The sequence below is a fragment of the Halichoerus grypus genome, chromosome 9 (genome assembly GCF_964656455.1).
Source record: "Halichoerus grypus chromosome 9, mHalGry1.hap1.1, whole genome shotgun sequence".
Taxonomy (NCBI): Eukaryota; Metazoa; Chordata; class Mammalia; order Carnivora; family Phocidae; genus Halichoerus; species Halichoerus grypus.
Window position 1 is genome coordinate 144,133,752 of NC_135720.1, and position 15,774 is coordinate 144,149,525.

At 49.4% G+C, this 15,774-nt stretch overlaps 2 non-coding genes across 2 annotated transcripts; both read right to left on the reverse strand.

Annotated features, from left to right (window-relative positions):
• Positions 1-3,230: 3,230 nt before the first annotated feature.
• Positions 3,231-3,303, reverse strand: TRNAR-UCG (transfer RNA arginine (anticodon UCG)). Its single transcript has one exon. It is a non-coding gene; the product is annotated as a tRNA-Arg (tRNA).
• A 10,167-nt stretch (positions 3,304-13,470) lies between these two features.
• Positions 13,471-13,544, reverse strand: TRNAT-UGU (transfer RNA threonine (anticodon UGU)). Its single transcript has one exon. It is a non-coding gene; the product is annotated as a tRNA-Thr (tRNA).
• Between the last annotated feature and the right edge of the window lie 2,230 nt (positions 13,545-15,774).

Genomic DNA, 15,774 nt, shown 5'->3' on the forward strand with positions numbered 1-15,774 from the left:
CCAGCCCTGGCTCAGGATGGAAACCAACTCTGCCTGGAGTTCAGTTCCAGAAAGGACTGGAGGCACGGGGATGGAGGGGATGGGGTCAGACAGGCAGGTAGAGCAGGGGAATTTCAGCAAAGTAGAGCTGCTTTTGGTTTGGATTGTATGACATGCTCTCAGAGCTCCTCAATGAAGACTGTCGACGACTGACTAAAATAAAAAATGAGGGATGCTGGGTGGCTCAGTCAGTTAAGCGGCTGCCTTCGGCCCAGGTCATGATCCCAGGGTCCTGGGATTGAGTCCCACATCGGAATCCTTGCTCAGCAGGGAGCCTGCTTCTCCCTCTCTCTCCCTCTGCCTGTGCTCTCTCTGTCAAATAAATAAAATCTTTAAATAAATAAATAAATAAATAAAATAAAATAAAATAAAAAATGAAAACTGTGTAATAAATAAAGTTTGTCTATCAGATTCCTGGGCTTCTGTGGAGTAAAAAAGGAAAGGGCTCACTGGATATCCACGTAGCGGAGGTATATTCTCCAATCCTCTCATTTTCTCACTGTATGTAACATATCCTTCATGGTTCATCTCTTCATTTATACAGGCCATTATAATACATTACCATCTATTAGATCTTACAAGCTATTATGTTGTAATAGATCTATATAATCTAATAACTTACCTTTGTATGTAATCATATCATCTGAGAATAAGGACTGTCTTCTTGCTTCCTTTCTAGTCATGTGGCCTTGTATTCCTTTTTTGAGCATGACTAAAAAAGACAATGAGGCACACAGAAATCCATAATCTTTTTTTTTTTAAATTTTTTTATTGTTATGTTAATCCCCACAGAAATCCATAATCTTGAATAGAAGTGGTAAGAGCTAGGATCCCTTATTTGTTACCAATCTTAAACAGACTGTTTTTCATTATTCTGCATATATTTAAGATTTATGTTGACTATAATTTTTCAAAGATGCCAGGTTAAAGAAATTACCTTCTATTGCTAGGTTGCTTGGAGTTTTGATTGTGACTGAATGCTGAGTTTTAGCAAATACTTTTTCTGTCTCTATTGAGGTGATCACATGGCTTATTTCCTTCTTAATGTGCAAATTGGAATGATTTATTTTCTAATGGTAAACCAGCCTTGCAATCTTGGTATAAACTCAAGACCAAAATGACTTATAATTAATTTTAAATGTGACTGTGTTCAGTTCCTTAACTTTCAAGATAATTTGTATCTGTGTTCAAGAGTGAGATTGACCCTGATCTTCCTTTCTCATAATGTCCCTATCGGGTTTGGTATGAAGGTAATACCACCCTCAGTTTGGCAGTTTCTTTTTAAAAAATTAAATATAAAATCTTTTAAAAAAATAAAAAATAAATAAAAATAAAAAATTAAATATAGATCTACCGTATGGCCCAACCATTCCACTGGTAGGTATTTACCCAAGAGAAATGAAAGAATATATCCACACAAAGGATTATACACAAATGTTCATGGCAGCTTTATTTATAACTGGAGATAATATAAATATTCATCAACAGACAAATGGGTAAACAAATTGTGGTGCATCCATACAACAGAATACTATCTAGCAATAAAAAGAAATGAATTACTGATACGAGCATCGTGGGTGAATCTCAAAATAATAATGTCGTTGAAAGAATAAAGAGAGCCCATATTGTATGATTTCATTTACATAAAGTTCTAACTACAAGCACAAACCGTTTCATAAAACCACAGACATGACGACAGGAGGCAGCGGTTGTTGGAGGGGGATGAGCCTGTGTTCCTTATATCTGTTGCAGGGGTAGCTGCATGAGTTTATACCTGCGTCAAACTCATACCTGTGCTTAAATATATGTAGTTTATGCTAAGAAAACTGTGCCTCAATAAACCCATTTAAAAGGTACATTAACTGGGGGGAAAATCTCATGATGGCATCCTGCAAACCTAATTGTGTGTCTTTTCTTTCTCTTATTTTCCTACGCTGTGGAAGTGTTACCTACCTGGGCCCCGGGCTCGCCAGGCAGCGGAGATGGACGGGAGGCCTCGTGGGAGTCCCAGCAAGGCGTCACAGGGACTCCTGCCCCGCACCACGGAGGCCGCCGGAAGGAAGGCATTCTCGGGCTGGCTCCCCAGGGGAGGTCAGGGAGGGTTTTTACGGAGACTTAGGTGGGGAAAGGGGTCAGCACGAGCAGGTGGAGGCGGGGGTGTATCCGCACCTGCGCGCGTAAAGATCGCGCTCCTGCCCGTGTGGCAGGTCTACTTCACACGTTAAATCTGCACCCCAGGTGCGACTTCCAACGTCACCAGGAGGGAGAGTCCGCGGAAGTGCAGCGCTGGGGCCCGTCCCGGTGCAGACTGGTTTGGTCCGGCGCTCGCCAGCCGGGGGGCAGCACCCTCGCCCGCAGTCCTGCAGGGTAGCTGCTCCGGACGCGCAGAGGTTTGTGCTAATGGAGACAGCTGCGGAAGGCGGGGTTTGCGCTCGGGGTCGCGAGGACCCCAGTCCGGTCCCTCCCTGCTCTGTCTCAGAAGTTACGTCTGATCAGACTGGTTTCTTTGTTTTAAAGAAGTGTCCGGTAAACGACGGGACACGGGATTTTCTCAGTAGGAAGACTTTTGAGAACTAATTCAAATATTTCGTAGTTTAAGACTATTCATAATTGATCTTCCTTCTTGAAACTCACTTGATATGTCATATTGTTCTAACATTTTGTCCATTTCATCTTAGTATTCAGCTGTATTTGGCCAGATTCTTACACTTCTGCAGAACTGCTCGCCCTGGGCCCCGGCTCGCTGGGCTCGCCTCCCCTGGGGGCCTGGGGTCTCCGCGCGGGCAGGCGGCGCCTGCTGAGCCGAGGTGCACAGGGCGGCCGGTGGTCCCGCGGCCGCGGGGGCCGGGGGCGTCAGCCCGAGTCCGCAGATCACCACCTCTGCTCTGGCTCCCCTAAGGCAGGAGCGGTCTCCTTTCGAAAGGGGCGGCATTTAAACTGACTTCAAAGAGACAAGTCGCTCAAAATACAGGTTTTCTGTGCGTCTGAGGCACCGGGAAGGGGGAGGAGGGTCATTGCCGCCGAAGCGACCCAGCAGGACCCGCGCCGCAGAGGCCGAGAGAGCAGAGCTCCTCAGCCTTCGCGCCCCTCTCCGCGGCCCCGCACACCTGCCGGGCCGCACTGTCGCATTTTCTTCCAGACACTGGGATCTGGGATCGGAGTGTCACCGGACAGCGTGAAAAAGGGAGCCGCAACCACGAAGGGATTCGAACCCTCAATCTTCTGATCCGAAGTCAGACGCCTTATCCATTAGGCCACGTGGTCCAACGGTTTTAGCATCGCGAAAAATACCACAAGTGTTGCGAACCTGGGCTCTCTGGATTATTCACGTGTCACCCTTTGTACCCCAACAAAGTTACCGTCTCCGTTAATCCCACTTCAAAGAGAGTGTGGTGGCCACTCACAAAAGCCAAATAAGTTCCCGCAGTAACAGGCTAAGGCAAAGAGCAGTTCTGATTTCCTCCACACTCCTGCCTTTTTCTTCTTTTTTTTAATTAAAAAAAAAAAATTACGTCAGTCACCATACATCACATCATTAGTTTCTGATGTACTGATCCATGATTCATTGTCTGCGTATAACACCCAGTGCTCCATGCAGTGCGTGCCCACGCCTGCCTTTAACCTGACGCCACGTCTCCTTTGTGAACAAAAGTGCCTAACTTGCACTGCCCCGCCGGCTGCATCCAGCTGTAAAGACAGGAGGAAGAGACCACGGTCCCTCTGGGATCAGGGCCAGACTCTCAGGTCACCTTTAGAAGGACCTCAAAGAATCGAGACCCCTGGGAGTAAAGGAAAATCTCCGAGGGGGACAGTAAGCCCCTCCTGCGACCTCTCAGCTTGGCCCAGCGCTGCTGGGACAGCGTCAGGTAGGGCGGGATCCAGGGCACCTCCGAGGCCCGGCCCTCCGGGAAACCGCGCAGAAGGGAGCCGCCAGTGCCGTCCAGGGACCTTTGTATGAAGCCCCAGAAGGTCCCAGACATTCCGTGCACACCCGAGAAACAGCCGTCCTCTTGAGCAGCCACACATATAAATAGCCCTAAATCATTCAATAAATTGAATAAATCGTCAATTTTTTCCCTACAGAGAAAACTCCAAACCTAGATATTGTCATCTAGAACATCCACAAAATATTCCAAGGACAATAATTTCAACTGGACACAAACACCTCCAAATATAGTAACAGAGGGAAGCCTTTCCATCTCATTTTACAAGCATGACTTTGTCCTAATGTCAAAGCCAGACAAAGACAGCATGAGAAAGGAAAATCACAGACAAGGAAATTCCTTTAACCTGATTTTTAAAATACAAAAACAATATGCAGAAAACAACACTTAAAGGTAAAAAATTCAAAACATTCTGTTTGAGACTGGGGACACCTGGAGTAGACCAGGAATTGCCATAATTGCCATTTCTATTCCCTACCAGACAAAAGGAAAAAAAAAAAAAAAAAGTGTAATGACTAGAAAGAAAGAAACAGAGCTGTCTTTAAAAAAAAAAAAACAAAAACAGATTGTATGCTTGTGTACAAGATCAACTAAATAAACAAAAATAAACTATTATAATTAGTAAAAGAGTTTTAACACATCTTCCTGATGGCAGTTACAATTTACAAAAGCAATTACATGCAATAAAGAAAACTCTAGAAACCACACAAAATGAGATAGTAACATGATAATATTTCAATAACAAGAAAATATCTCAAAACAAGATAGCATGGTTTCATTTATAGAAATTACAAACTAAGCATACTAAATAATCTATTTTTTATGGATACATAGTAGTACATAAAAGAAAGAGAATGATTATCACAAGTATTATTATACTGGTTATCTCAGAGTGAAAGAGCTATAAAATGGAAATGTTCTCTTCCTTAATTAGTGGCTTTTTCTTTTTTTAATTGAAGTGTAACAAACATGTAAGAAAGTGTTCAAACATACGTATATACAGATCACTGACTATTTACAAAGAGAGCATACCTATGAACTTCCACCCAGATCTTTTGTTCCACTTGCCACTGTTTCCATCAAATGAGACCCAGAACTAAGTTTGTCACTTGGGCTATGTCAGGAGATAGAATATCACTGGCACACCAGGAGCCCTCCTCATGCACCTTGTAATCACTTTCTTCATAAGAGTAACCACTGTCTTGACTTCTGACATCATTTATTAGTTTTGCACATTTTGTAACTTATATAAATAGAATTATATAATATGTACTGTTATGCCTGGCTGCTCTTGTGTAGCAACAGGTGAGATTCATCCATGTTGCATTTAACAATGTTCTTTTTTGTTGAATTGTACGAATATGTCACAATTTATTTATCCATTCTGCTGATGATGGACATTTGGTTTGTTTTCAATTTGGGGATATCATGAATTCAGCTATTAAGAACACCGTTGTAGGGCACTGGGTGGCTCAGTCTGTTAAGCATCGATTCTTGATTTTGACTCAGGTCATGATTCAGTGTCATGAGATCAAACCCTGTGTCACCGGCTTAAGATTCTCTGTCTCTCTCTCCTTCTGCTCCTCCCCCGCTCTCTCTCTCCCCTCTCTCTAAAAGAAAAAAAAATCCACCACTCTTGTAAATTTTTTTTTGTATATGTGGACTTGTGCACAAATTTTTTTGGTATTGTAATTAAGAGGTTGACTATTACTGATGTTTGCTGATAGCTTCCAAGACTCATCACTGCTTACTCACATCTAAACCAGCTCATGAGAAAGAGCACAAGGTCCCTCTCTTGGCACCAGTGGGAAGGTCAGACTGCACGTCCCTGGTTCCCACTCAAGAACCTTCACCCCAGCCCCACCCTCCAACCACAATCACAGCCGAAGCTACTCACCCCTTCTTGCTCTCTCAAACCATTTTTGGACCTGTTTGGGAGATTTGTCTGCTCTCCCCAGAAAGCCTCATTATATAATAAACTTTTTCATATCCTCCTGGTGCATGTGTAGTATTATCAGTCCTATGATTTAAACCAAATGGGATGGAGCACTTACTTTCAGCCGAATGATTACAGGAGAGATGTGTACTTAGGACTGGACTTGCTGAGTCATGGCAAGGGTGTTTAACTCTCCTAAAAATACTGTTGCAAGCAGCATATGTGATTTCCATACATCTGTAATTACACAGAAAAGAAATGGACAAGCTGAAAACAGCAAAGGATGAAATATGACAAACTAGATAAAAAGGTAGATGAGAAACAACTTCCCAACAAACTCAGCTGTTAAACACAAGCCTTTATTTCAACACTGTGGAAACGCCAGAGCCACGGAGGCCAGTGGAATTTCTACTCACTTGCTCAAGGACCGATTTTCTTACAATAGGATGATTGTTCCTCTGTAAGTTCAGTCCTTTCAACTGTGGCGTCTTAGCACAGACAACACAGGGAACAAAGCTCACAGCAACAATCTGAAGCAGAAGCATGGCCCACAGTCAGTTGAGAAAGCTCCTTATGTGGTGGTTGATTTGGAAGGATGGGAAAGTGATCTTTCATAGGTAGGAATTGAGTGGACAGTCCAAATGCATATTCCATAGAGAGGGGGCAAAAAACCCAAACAACAACAACAGCAACAAAAACGTATGGGCTTTCAACCCAGCCTTCGTACAAAATACATTCTCGCATCTTTTAAAAGGTAAAACTACTTGCATACATTTCTCCAACATGGTAGAACGTCAAATGACCCAAGTCTCTGGATTACGCTCCAGTCTCTTTAAGGACATCAGTTTCCATCCTACTGCAGTCAATGTTCTTGTGCATTTTGTGTAATTAAAGCAACTATTTTCCCAGATAAAAATCGGTCTCAAAAAGACAGAAAGGAATTCGATTTGAAGTAACTGGCTTGGTGGTACAGCATTCTTAAGTAGTTAAGTAGATGAGCATTTTTTTAAAAGATTTTATTTATTTGTCAGAGTGAGGGAGAGAGAGAGATGAGCACACGAACAAGGGGAGCTACAGAGGGAGAGGGAGAAGCAGGTTCCCTGCCGAACAAGGAGCCCGATGGGGGACTTGGGACTCGATCTCAGGACCCTGACATCATGACCTGAAGGCAGATGCTTAACTGACTGAGCCACCCAGGTGCCCCTCAAAATACATATCTGATAAAGAACCAATATTCAAAATATACAAAGAACTCTTAAAATTCAAAAACAAAAGAACTCGATTTAAAAATAGGTCAAAGACCTTAAAAGACATCTCACTAAAGAGATACAGATGGCAAACAAGCATACGAGAAAAAATGCTCCACATTGTATGTCACCGGGTAAATACAAATTAAAGCAACAATGAGATACTAAGTACCGCATCCCAGTTAGCATGGCCGAAATCCAGAACACTGACAACAGCAAATAGCTGGCAAGGATGTGAAGCGACGGGAGATCTCCTTCATTCTCGGTGGGAAGGCAGAACGTGCAGCTGCTTTAGAAGACAAAACTAAACATACTCTTACCATATGATCTAGCAATCACACTCATTGTTCTTTACCCAAAGGAACTGAAAACTTACGTCCATCCAAAAAGCTGCACGTAGGTGTTGATGGTAGCTTTACTCATAATTTCCAAACTTGGAAGCAATCAAGATGTCCTTCAGTAGGTGACTGGTAAAAAAATCTGTGCTGCTTCCAGACAATGGAGTATTATTCAGAGATAAAAAGAAATGAGCTATCAAGCCATGAAAAGATATTGAGGAACCTGAAATGCATATGACTACGTGAAAGAAGCCTGTCTTAAAGTCTGCATACTGCCCGATTTCAACTACAGGACAATCTGGAAAAGGCAAAACCATGGAGACAGTCAAGAGTTCAGTGGTTGCCAGGCTTTCTCGGTAGAGAGGAGGGATGGATAGGTGAATCACTGCTGCACAGCGTGCTTGTCGAGAGACGAAACGATCACTCAGAGTCCGGTAACTTGGAGCAATGAGAGGCCCGAAGGGGCTGTACCACCAGGACCAGCAAGAAGAGCCGGCAGGGAGCTGAAGCCCGAGTCTGGGCGGATTCGGTCCCATTATCATGGAATGTAAAGTATGCGGAAGCAAGGAGGAACAAACCGCTCGAGAAAGCCATGACGTGAGGGGCAGCAGGGAACTGTGTCTGTGTGCCTATTAGCACAGATCCTAGGGAGGCGTTAACTAGGGGACTGTGGGGGATGGGAGAACGGACCTCAGCAGGCCTCTCTTGTCCACCGTCACCATCACAGGCTGATGGCCGGAATAACTGGCTTTTCTCACTCACATAGAGCTGTTGCCATTCATGCGTGTTCCCATTCTTATGGTCTCTTTTACCCACTGAGGTCCTCCTTTCCCACAAAGCACCAAGAATTTTTAGGGCAGTGAAAAAGTACTCTCTATGATACCATAATGACGGGTACATGTCACATTTGTCCAAACCCATAGAATGTATAAAAAGAGCGAATTGCAATGTAAATGATGAACTTTGGGTAATAATGTGTGGATGTAGTTTCATTAATTCAAACAAATGTATCACTCAGGTGCAGGATGTTGATCACTGGGGAACCTATGCATGGCTAGGGGAAGGAATCTTATGGGAAATCTCTGTATCTTCCCCTCAATTTTCCTGTGAACCTAAAACTGTCCCCCCCCCAAAAAAGTCTTAATTTAAAAGAGTACTTTTGGGGCGCCTGGGTGGCTCAGTCGGTTAAGCGGCTGACTTCAGCTCGGGTCATGATCCTGGGGTCCTGGAATCAAGCCCCACATCCGGCTCCTGCTCGGCGGAGAGCCTGCTTCTCCCTCTCCCTCTGCCTACCACTCTGCCTACTTATGCTCTCTGTCAAATAAATAAATAAAATCTTTAAAAAAATAATAAAAATAAATAAAAAAGAGTACTTTTTCACATTTTTTTCCTGATGTGCTCTTGTCTATATGCGAATCATTTGTTCTTCATAATATTCAAATTGATGTTAAATCAAAGTAGTAAGAACTCAGTCTTATAATATGCTTGATAAGATTAATAATATTTTAAAGGGTAACATTTAAAGCCTACATAATGTTATTATCTATTGTTATTTATTTTGTGTATATATAATAAAATACATATCACACATTGTTTTATAAAAGAAGCTTGTGTATAAGAAAGGGAAGAGGGCTGGTGACCGAAAGGCAAGTGGCCATCAAGCTTTGCTTTCTGCTCTTCCATGCGGGCTGGGGTTCAGTCTCACCTGATCTGAGTGTGTCCTCTCAAAAGAGACAGTCACTTCCATGTTCCTGTACTGCGGTACATTTTATAACATGTTGTGAGCAAATAGGATAATACGGAGTTCCTCACATTTGGAGAAGCTGAAAATCCTGGTTTGCAACATTATTTTCTGTTATTTTTTTGATATATAAGCATGGATACTCTCATTAGTGACAGATAAAGCGATCGTAATGTTTGTTCTTAGGCACTTGTGCTCCTGTCTGACATCTTTTTCTCAGGCTGTTTTCTCCCCCCACAACTTCAGAGACCAGTGAGGTGCCCTTGACCTCACCCCATCTTGGGTGCTATCTAGACGGCCAGTTGGTGACACCCAAGTACCGCTCCTTCTCTTCTAGTCCACACTTGGTGCTCAAAATCAATGGAGGATGCTGGAATATGGGAACACTCCATATCTTCATTATTAACCCAACAGTATTATATTAGCTGCCCTGTTCCTTGAGCTCTGAGCCCGGGGAGGATTGTCAATTCATAGAGAAGAGGGAAAGTGCCATTGATAGGCGTATTTTTCAGGTGACCATATCCTATTTCAGGTTCAGCAGAAGTGTACCTGTATTCACGTACATCCCATTTTCAGATCAGTGGAAGTTGTACCTGTACACAAGCTCACACGGGAACTGTCAGAAAATTTACTTCTAATAAGACTTTATCTTTAGGTTTAAAATACTTTTGGCATCAGGCATCAGGCATCAGGCATCAGGCGGGCCAGGTGGCATCAGGATGGAATGCAAGACATTCGAAATTCATGTTGTCCGCAACATGCCTTTCCTTCAAGCTGCCCATCGATTGACACGTGTGGAGCGCGGTGCGTAATCCCATCTGCTGGGTCCCCACTAAAGGACCGTATTCTCCTACCGTCCAATGCTGTCACTGCAGTAAGGGAAGGACAACCACTGAATCTTCATCAGCAGGTTTCTAATCTTCTCATACTTGAGGGTAGATGCGTCGTTGTAGGGCAAAAACCGGGTCTTCCGGTAAAAAAACAACAACAACACATCATCATCATCATCATCATCGTCATCATCATCAAAGGGAAAAAAGCCTTGGAGTTTCAATGGGAAAGACTGTACCAGGAATTCCTGTTTATATTGCAGGGGGAAACTCACAGTATTATATGCTGTTCGAATTTTGTTTAAGAAATAGGAAATGAAAATGCAGCCCGATCTCATTCTGCAGAAATAGCCGGGATCCTGTAATCGTTGGTATTCTTTTTGTTCATATTTTTTGCTTTACTAAATACATGTGTATCCACAAACAATAGTTTCGTGTTTTTCAATTTACAGAAATAAAATCATACCGGAGTGAGTATTCTGAGTTGCTGTAGTTCATTCAACGTTACATTGGGAAATTAAATATTATATTCTGTTGTTACTATAATATTGTCATTGCGACTTTAAACGAATTGTTATTTAAAAGGAAACTTCCACGGTCTGGGGGCAGCGAGGGCCAGCTGCGCGCCCCGCCTCGGGCGGTGGGGACCCCGGTACGGGGAGCGGGGTCGCGGCAGAGGGAGCTGGCCCGGCGCCCCCCAGGCCCGCTCCCGCCCCTCGCGGACCCTCGCGTACTTCCTGCCTCCCCCCGCCCTGTGCCCCCGGTCTCGAGCGGGTCTCCCCCAAGGGTGTCCAGCTCGTCAGCCAATCACGAAGGAGGGACGACAGCGGGGGAGGGGGAGCGCTAGCGGGAAGGAGAGGAGTAGGGGCGGGGCCGCAGAGAGGGAGGGGAGGGGAGAGGCTGCCTGCGGATCCGGAAGGAAACGTGCGGACGAGACCTTGAGACGTCGTCCCTTCCTTGGTCCAAGGTCATTTATTCATTCGACAAACACGGCCGGGAGGCTGGCTCGTGCCCGGCACCACACAGCCGCGGTAGGGCGCGTGTGGGGTCCCCGAGGACCGGCGGGGGCAGACCAGAGCGCACCGCGTCCCCTGCGTGTCCTGGCCGCGCGGAGGCGCCGGGATTACCTCCCGCGACACCTACTCCCGATCATCAGTGTTGGTTCGCGCGTCAGAGAAATGTTTCGCAAAAACCTCAGAAATGGTGATAGCTCTTTCTTGTTTGAGGCGGACTCCACCCCTGGCTGCGGAGGGGGCGCTCTCCCCTGGGGGGGAATCTCTCCCGGGGGGTGCTCTCTCCCGGGGGAGGGACTCTCTCCGGGGTGGGGGGCTCTCTCCCGGGGAGGACTCTCTCCCGGGGGGGCCTCTCCGGGGGGGGGGCTCTCTCCCGGGGGAGGGACTCTCTCCGGGGTGGGGGGCTCTCTCCCGGGGGGGACTCTCTCCCGGGGGGGCTGTCTCCCGGGGAGGGGCTCTCTCCTGGGGGAGGGACTCTCTCCCGGGGGGGCTGTCTCCCGGGGGGTGCTCTCTCCGGGGGAGGGGCTCTCTCCCGGGGAGACCTCTCTCCGGGGGAGGGGCTCTCTCCGGGGGGGCGCTCTCCCCTGGGGGAGGGACTCTCTCCCGGGGGGTGCTCTCTCCGGGGGAGGGGCTCTCTCCCGGGGGGGGCCTCTCTCCGGGGGGGCCTCTCTCCGGGGGGGGCTCTCTCCGGGGTGGGGGGCTCTCTCCGGAGTGGGGGGCTCTCTCCCGGGGGAGGGACTCTCTCCGGAGGGGGGGCTCTCTCCCGGGGGAGGGGGCTCTCTCTCGGGGGAGGGGCTCTCTCCCGGGGTAGGGGGCTCTCTCCCGGGGGAGGGGCTCTCTCCCGGGGGGGGCCTCTCTCCGGGGGGGGGGGCTCTCTCCCGGGGGAGGGACTCTCTCCGGGGTGGGGGGCTCTCTCCCGGGGGGGCTGTCTCCCGGGGGGGGGGGCTCTCCCCTGGGGGGGAATCTCTCCCGGGGGGGCCTCTCTCCGGGGGAGGGGCTCTCTCCCGGGGGGGGGCCTCTCTCCGGGGGAGGGGCTCTCTCCCGGGGGGGGGCCTCTCTCCGGGGGAGGGGCTCTCTCCCGGGGGGGGCCTCTCTCCGGGGGGGGCTCTCTCCCGGGGGAGGGACTCTCTCCGGGGTGGGGGGCTCTCTCCCGGGGGGGACTCTCTCCCGGGGGGGCCTCTCTCCGGGGGGGGGCTCTCTCCCGGGGGAGGGACTCTCTCCGGGGTGGGGGGCTCTCTCCCGGGGGGGACTCTCTCCCGGGGGGGCTGTCTCCCGGGGGGGGGGCTCTCTCCTGGGGGAGGGACTCTCTCCCGGGGGGGCTGTCTCCCGGGGGGTGCTCTCTCCGGGGGAGGGGCTCTCTCCCGGGGGGGCCTCTCTCCGGGGGAGGGGCTCTCTCCCGGGGGGGGCCTCTCTCCGGAGGGGGCCTCTCTCCGGGGGGGGCTCTCTCCGGGGTGGGGGGCTCTCTCCGGAGTGGGGGGCTCTCTCCCGGGGGAGGGACTCTCTCCGGAGTGGGGGGCTCTCTCCCGGGGGAGGGGGCTCTCTCCCGGAGGAGGGACTCTCTCCCGGGGGGGGGCTCTCTCCCGGAGGAGGGACTCTCTCCCGGGGGGGGCTCTCTCCCGGGGGAGGGGGCTCTCTCTCGGGGGAGGGACTCTCTCCCGGGGGGGGGCTCTCTCCCGGGGGAGGGGGCTCTCTCTCGGGGGAGGGACTCTCTCCCGGGGGGGGCTCTCTCCCGGGGGAGGGGGCTCTCTCGGGGGAGGGACTCTCTCCCGGGGGGTGCTCTCTCCGGGGGAGGGGCTCTCTCCCGGGGGGGGCCTCTCTCCGGGGGGGGCTCTCTCCCGGGGGAGGGACTCTCTCCGGGGTGGGGGGCTCTCTCCCGGGGGGGCTCTCTCCTGGGGGAGGGACTCTCTCCCGGGGGGGCTGTCTCCCGGGGGGGGCTCTCTCCTGGGGTAGGGACTCTCTCCCGGGGGGGCTGTCTCCCGGGGAGGGGCTCTCTCCTGGGGGAGGGGGCTCTCTCCCGGAGGAGGGACTCTCTCCCGGGGGGGGGGCTCTCTCCTGGGGGGGCTCTCCCGCGAGAGGGGGGGGCTCTGGGCTCTCCAGCTCCGCCCCGCCCGCGGCAGGGGACGCGCCCGAGCGCCACCCGCGCTGCACCTGCCAGAGCCCCTCCGGGGGCCACTGTCCCGTGCAGGAGGCGGAGACAGCCGAATTTCCCCGGAAAACGACCTTTTGTGATGGGAAGAAGAATCGCCGAGGTTTCAGCTTAGAGTCCGGTCTTTTCTGGGGGCGGAGGAGCTGGGCGCGGGGCGCTGTCGTACCGTCATTGGGACCACTTCTCCATCCCTCCCCCGGCCACCGAGACGTTCGCTAAAAGGGGCACCTCGGCGGAGGCCCCGCCGGGAGTCGACCCCAGGGTCTCCTGTTTACAAGACAGGCGCTTTGACCAGCGAAGCCACGGAGCCCAACAAAATGCCCGCTTCAAAAAGGACCTTTTAATGCATCGTTTTTTCCGTTCCGCTTTGAGCAACAAGACCTTCTCTGGAGGCCAGTTTGAATGAGTGCCTGTCGGTGGCTGAGCCAAGGGCGCACAGCGGTTCAGGGGCTACAACGGCCCCCGTCGCTGAGCCCAGACTTGATGTGAACGTGATCCCATAAGGGTCTCGCGTTTCTATAGCGCTTCAGCATTTCCCGGAAGCTTTTTTTTTTTTTTTTAAAGATTTTATTTATTTGATAGAAAGAGAGCACGAGTAGGCAGAGCGGCAGGCAGAGAGAGAGGGAGAAGCAGGCTCTCCCCTGAACGGGGAGCCAGATGTGGGGCTCGATCCCAGGACGCCGGGATCATGACCTGAGCCGAAGGCAGCGGCTTAACCGACTGAGCCACCCAGGCGCCCCCTGAGCCACCCAGGCGCCCCATTTACCGGAAGCTTTTAAACTCACTTCCTCCTTGAACTCCGACGGCAACCCCAAGATGCGGAGCATATAAAGAACGGTCCCTGTTTTACATTCGACGCCAGCCAAATTAAGGGGCCTGTTCAGGTTCGCTCGGATAACCAAGCAGTGGAGTCAGGACGTGAACTCACTTTCTGATGTTAGCCCAGTCACATGATGGGTACAGCGTGTCCCAAGTGCTGTGAGAGCGAACCACCCCAGGAGTCCGAGCGACTTGCCAAACAAAGACCCACTTGTTGCCGAAGCTATCTGTCCATCCCGGTCTGGCCCAGGGGGGTGGAGCCGTCTCTACCTGAAGCGCGGTGGTCCCGACAGGAGAAGAAAGAGACAGCAAGTCACGGACCGTAACGTGTCAATTCTGCGCATTTCATTATCCAGGGTGAAGTGAATGAGGCAAATCTGAGGCCTGTGGAACAGGGGGAGTAATGATCTCACCCCAGGAAGTAATCTTACCCCTGGGAGTAATAATCTTACCCCAGGAAAAGGCAGCAAATACTTGTGAATAATAATCATCTACCACAAGGACCGTCCAGTATTGTCTCTCATTTGCAAAACCCAGGCATTTTCTTTTTTTAAAATTTTTCTTCATTTGCTCATCTTCTCCCTGTGTTGAACATGTTCAGTTCTGTGGCTTTTAAGCTTTATTCTCTTTTACTGGACAACAGCTGTCTTTATATAAAAGAGAAGCTCTCACGTTTTTTGGCGGGCCTTAGACCAACATCCAAGATGTGTCCTATCCCCTTCAGTGAAGATTTGTGTAGGGTAATTATGTGACCCAGTTGTGGCTGTTTAGTTGAAGGGGGAATCACTGGAAGCTTTTGGGAAAGACTTTTTCTTGCTGATGAGAGTTTTGAGAAAGGTTCTTTCCTACTTAGCTGCTGTTCTGTGAATGACACTGGGAAGGTCAGCTGTGACCTCTGATGACACACCTCAGGAAGAAGACCAACAGAGGAAGGGTAAGAACATGAAAAACCTGGGTCCCTGACAACATTTCTGGGCTACCTTTTTTTTTTCTTTAGAGAGAGAAAGACAATGGCAGGGGAGGGGCAGAGAGAGAATCTCAAGCAGACTCCCCGAGGATCACAGAGCCTGATGCAGGGCTCAATCCCATGACCCTGAGATCATGAACTGAGCCAAAACCGAGTCAGTTGCGTAACTAACTGCCACTCAGACACCCCTCTGGGTGGGCTGTTGAAATAATCTTGAGACCACTTTATCTTGCAATGTAAAAAAAATGTGTTTATGATTTAAAAGACTTTTAGTTGAATATTCTGGAGTTTTTTGTTTGTTTTTTGCCTTTGCTATGTCTTCCCTAAGGATGAGGTATACTTTCCTAATCCAGTGACACTGGGTTTAGCAACAGGGCTTGATGTGACTGCGGAATGTGGCTGGGAGGCGAGTGTGTGGCTGTAGCTGAGGCGAAGTTCTCCTGCCCACGGGCATGAGCCCACCTGCCCACAGGCATGAGCCCATCTGCCCACCTGCATGAGCCCACCTGCCCACCTGCATGAGGCCAGGAGAGGAGCATACCATATGGCTGCTGGTCTGGAATGAGAAGACATATGGAGACACATAAATAACGCAACATCTTCAAAGACAAGGGAAACAAAGGCAAAAATGAACTATTGGAACTTAAGATAAAAAGCTTTTGTACAGCGAAGGAAACAGTTGACAAAACCAAAAGACAACTGACAAAATGGGAGAGTTTTGCAAATGACATATCAGATAAGGGGCTAGTATTCA